At 49.6% G+C, this 5,000-nt stretch overlaps 1 long non-coding RNA gene and 2 other non-coding genes across 4 annotated transcripts in view; 2 read left to right on the top strand and 1 right to left on the bottom strand.

Moving 5' to 3' along the window:
* The window catches only part of LOC142985801 (uncharacterized), a 113,860-nt gene that overhangs the window by 37,353 nt on the left and 71,507 nt on the right, over positions 1–5,000 (bottom strand). For both annotated transcript variants that reach the window (XR_012960276.1, XR_012960275.1), the window contains one exon: positions 22–187. This is a non-coding gene — a long non-coding RNA (uncharacterized LOC142985801). The remainder of the gene's footprint in view (positions 1–21; positions 188–5,000) is intronic.
* Positions 1,959–3,860, top strand: LOC142986064 (small subunit ribosomal RNA). The gene has a single exon (XR_012960310.1). It is a non-coding gene; the product is annotated as a small subunit ribosomal RNA (ribosomal RNA).
* On the top strand, positions 4,310–4,466 carry LOC142986041 (5.8S ribosomal RNA). Its single transcript, XR_012960287.1, has one exon. It is a non-coding gene; the product is annotated as a 5.8S ribosomal RNA (ribosomal RNA).

The raw sequence follows: 5,000 nt of genomic DNA, 5'->3' as shown, positions 1-5,000 counted from the left end.
AATAATAATAATATAACTCACCTTCATTTATTTTCCCCCGAGTTGTCCGAGTTGAGAGGTTTTCTCGCCCTCAAAGCGTGTGAGGGTGATGAAACTCACCCCAAGCTGAAAACATAAGTTTCGTTGCAACTTGCACTTGACTTAATTTTGTCGGCCGCCGCGTCACCCTTCTGCCCTCTCGGTGTCACTGAAAATCAGAACAGAACCAGAATTAATGTTTTGCCTTTTTTTTTTTTTTGGGACTGCGGTACGAAGGGGAACGGCGACGGGGGAGGGGGAGGGGGGGGGGGGGTGATAAGACCGGGGAGGGGGGGGGGTGCTCGCATGCACCCCCTCCTGCAATCAATATACGATCACACAATGACGCACCATAGCACTACCTCTACCCTCCCCCCCCCCCTCCCCTTAATCACCCACCGCCCCCTTGAACCCCTTTGCTCCCCCTCTCCCTCCCCGTCTACCCGCTATCACTGTAATAATACCCTGCCGATCCGACTACTGAAAAAACCCTCCTATATTCAGCAAATTAAGCCCCCCCCCCCCGCTCCCCCCTCCCCTCTTGGCCTGGGGGGGGGTGAGGGGTGAGACGTCGGAGGTCTGGGTAATTGTGTCATCGACAGGACAAAAACAAAATCCTGCTCGTCGAACACACATATGTATATTATTATGTACACACACACGGCGAAACGCGCAAACCCGACGACACAGACTCTACGATTTGACATATGTGTACAGCGGTGCGTTCGTCATTTGTTTCACGACAAACGACGATCGGCGGCGAGTGCGAGCGCGAGATAGAGCTGTTTCACAACATAGAGTCAGTCTCCGTCGTTTGTTTGTGTCTCACTTCGGCGACTCGACTCTGTGTTGTTGACGGGCGGCGGGCGCGCATCATCACGAAAAACACATATATATGCACCCCGAAAGAAATAAAAAAAAAAAGGTGTGCATATATATATGTGTTATAATCGTCTACGAATTGGACTGTGTGCTAGTGTTGTCATGTGTGTTTCTACTCTACACAGCAACATATGTGCACACACGAAGTAGTTGTACGATTATCACGAGTAGAGAGTGATGTATGTGCTTGACCGCGGCGGAGTGCTTTCGACGCGACGAATAAAATCTTTGCTATAAGAAAACACTCTCTCGACTCTCGTTCGTGTACCGTCCGTGAGTGTGCATTCGTTCGTTCGTTCGTTCGTTCGTTTGTTCGTTCGTTCGTTCGTTCGTTCGTTCGTGCGCCGCCGCTGTGCAGGCTAGGGCGACAACGCGTTCTTATTCGTTGTCGCTCTGTCATAAATATTTATCATCACTCTCGTTTGTTCGATAATAGAGAGTACGAGAAAGAGACGCTAGACTTTGCTACCTATGTATATATGTAATAAAGTCGCGTCGTTACAGACAGACAGGACGACTCGACTATCGTCGTCGTCGTCGTCGTCGTCGTCTCTCGTATTCTCTCGGATAAAACGAGAGAGATAGATGAATCTCTTTAACTGTGTGGGCCGACGGACCGTTGTGTATGCACGAGTCCGTATAGAATCGAAGCGGTCCCGAGAAAAATTATACTTACACCTCTATCTAGCGAGGCATTACTCTATAGACACCGGGCGGAATCGTGATTGTTTCACATCCGTATTGTGTTAAACGTTTTTTTAAATAAAATGTGAACGCGTCTCGGTACGAACGTTCCCAATTGGGGCCACGTCAGTGTGTCCTGAAAATGCAGGCGGGCAGCGGACGTTTGACGTGTTTGAGATACAACCGTTTCAAACGTTCGCCCGTCGGCGACCCCAAACTCTCTATGTGCGCACAACACTACATATATTTATTTACATGTGCGTGTTGTGTGTACGTTTTACAGAGCTCGCCCGTAACGCGTCGGCGTGATCTAGGATCGTCGACGCGCGGGATCGACGGAGTGCGCGCTACGAGCGCGTGTTCTATTCGATAGCTCCCTGGTTGATCCTGCCAGTAGTTATATGCTTGTCTCAAAGATTAAGCCATGCATGTCTCAGTGCAAGCCGTATTAAGGCGATACCGCGAATGGCTCAATATATCAGTTTTGGTTCCTTAGATCTTACTCAGTTACTTGGATAACTGTGGTAATTCTAGAGCTAATACATGCAATCAGAACTCTGACCAGTGATGGGATGAGTGCTTTTATTAGATCAAAACCAATCGACGGAGGGCCCCGCGTCTGAAGTCGTTAATTTTGATGAATCTGGATAACTTTTGCCGATCGCATGGTCCAGTACCGGCGACGCATCTTTCAAATGTCTGCCTTATCAACTTTCGATGGTAGTTTCTGCGACTACCATGGTTGTCACGGGTAACGGGGAATCAGGGTTCGATTCCGGAGAGGGAGCCTGAGAAACGGCTACCACATCCAAGGAAGGCAGCAGGCGCGCAAATTACCCACTCCCGGCACGGGGAGGTAGTGACGAAAAATAACGATACGGGACTCTTACGAGGCCTCGTAATCGGAATGAGTACACTTTAAATATTTTAACGAGGAACAATTGGAGGGCAAGTCTGGTGCCAGCAGCCGCAGTAATTCCAGCTCCAATAGCGTATACTAAAATTGTTGCGGTTAAAAAGCTCGTAGTTGCATTTGTGCGCCGCGCTGTCGGTGCACCGCATCCGCGGTGATACTGACACGTCTGCGGAGCATATCGTCGGTGAGCCGGCGGTAATACGCCGGTTCAATATCAAAATCCTATCGCGGTGCTCTTCGGTGAGTGTCGAGGTGGGCCGACAATTTTACTTTGAACAAATTAGAGTGCTCAAAGCGGGCTCAAAATGCTGCTTGAATATTTCGTGCATGGAATAATAGAATATGATCTCGGTTCTATTTTGTTGGTTTTCAGAACTCCGAGGTAATGATTAATAGGGATAACTGGGGGCATTCGTATTGCGACGTTAGAGGTGAAATTCTTGGATCGTCGCAAGACGAACATCAGCGAAAGCATTTGCCAAAGGTGTTTTCATCAATCAAGAACGAAAGTTAGAGGTTCGAAGGCGATTAGATACCGCCCTAGTTCTAACCGTAAATATGTCATCTAGCGATCCGCCGACGTTACTACAATGGCTCGGCGGGCAGCTTCCGGGAAACCAAAGATTTTGGACTCCGGGGGGAGTATGGTTGCAAAGCTGAAACTTAAAGGAATTGACGGAAGGGCACCACCAGGAGTGGAGCCTGCGGCTTAATTTGACTCAACACGGGAAATCTCACCAGGCCCGGACACCGGAAGGATTGACAGATTAACAGCTCTTTCTTGATTCGGTGGGTGGTGGTGCATGGCCGTTCTTAGTTGGTGGAGCGATTTGTCTGGTTAATTCCGGTAACGAACGAGACTCTAGCCTGCTAAATAGGCGTCGTCATTTAGGTGTGCGTGGCTCCGTCACGCAACTCACTGGCGACGTATTAAAATTCTTCTTAGAGGGACCGGCGGCTTCGAGCCGCACGAGATTGAGCAATAACAGGTCTGTGATGCCCTTAGATGTCCTGGGCCGCACGCGCGCTACACTGAAGGAATCAGCATGTTCTCCCTGGCCTAGAGGCCCGGGCAACCCGCTGAAACTCCTTCGTGCTGGGGATTGGGGTTTGCAATTATCCCCCATAAACGAGGAATTCCTAGTAAGCGCGAGTCATAAGCTCGCGTTGATTACGTCCCTGCCCTTTGTACACACCGCCCGTCGCTACTACCGATTGAATGATTTAGTGAGGTCTTCGGACCGACACGCGGTGGCTTCACGGCCGTCGGCGTTGCTGGGAAGTTGACCAAACTTGATCATTTAGAGGAAGTAAAAGTCGTAACAAGGTTTCCGTAGGGGAACCTGCGGAAGGATCATTAACGTGTTGTCGTTGTTGTCGTCGCGCTGTTTTTGTTGTCGTTGTGCACACACACACACGATGAACGATGATGGACGATGATGGTGATGATAATATTTATATATCCTAAACACCCAAAACTCAAAAAAAAGAGACTCTGTTCGACGGTGGGTGGCGCATCTCGCGCCGCCACCCGACGAACGTATCTCGCGTCGCGCTCGTCGTAACTTCAACGTAGACTGGTATACAAATCCGCTACCACGAGTTGATACCTCGACGAGAGCGCTCGTCAATCGAACGCACATAACGAGAACACGCGAGAGCGTCATTGTTGCGGTAGGCGCGCTTGTATCGCGTGTCGTGTATCGTTATACCACAAACATAATATACATAATATATGTATGTAACATTTGTAACTTGTAACATTTAACACACACAATATTATCCATGCGGTAATGGTGTAAAAACTATTACCCTGGACGGTGGATCACTTGGCTCGCGGGTCGATGAAGAACGCAGTTAACTGCGCGTCATAGTGTGAACTGCAGGACACATTTGAACATCGACATTTCGAACGCACATTGCGGTCCGTGGAGACACATCCAGGACCACTCCTGTCTGAGGGCCGGCTGTATAAAATACAAATGCCACATTGCGCCCTTACGGGGGCGCACATGACGGTTCATTGTGACGTCGACTAATAGTCCTCGTCCCAATGTCCGTTTAAATATCAACGATGAACCACACACGTGTCGATTGTGATGATGATCATGCGACGACGTTTACACAAACGTTGTCGAACGACCGGCGGTGTGCCGCCTGCGGACAGTGCATGATATGCGAAATATCATATCGCGCACATATACGCTAGCGGCGCGCTCGACTCTTCGAAATACTTTTGCCGCATGGCGGTGTATGTATAGAGAGGGTTGAGCGTGTGTGTACGCACGCACCGTGTTATGTGTCGTGAGTGATTTAATATCGTCGCGATCTTCGCGCAATACACACAGTAGGCGGACTCGACGTCCGAAGAGCGCATCGACGCCGTCGTCGTTCCTCCGGGACGGTTGCGTCGTCGTAACGCTGACGGATATCGCGTCTGCCTCATTTTTTTATCGTTGGCCTCAGATCAGGGAGGATCACCCGCCGAATTTAAGCATAT

Source organism: Anticarsia gemmatalis, chromosome W, assembly GCF_050436995.1.
Source record: "Anticarsia gemmatalis isolate Benzon Research Colony breed Stoneville strain chromosome W, ilAntGemm2 primary, whole genome shotgun sequence".
Classification (NCBI taxonomy): Eukaryota; Metazoa; Arthropoda; class Insecta; order Lepidoptera; family Erebidae; genus Anticarsia; species Anticarsia gemmatalis.
The sequence above is the reverse complement of the archived record's forward strand: the minus strand, read 5'-3'. Positions and strand labels throughout refer to the sequence as shown.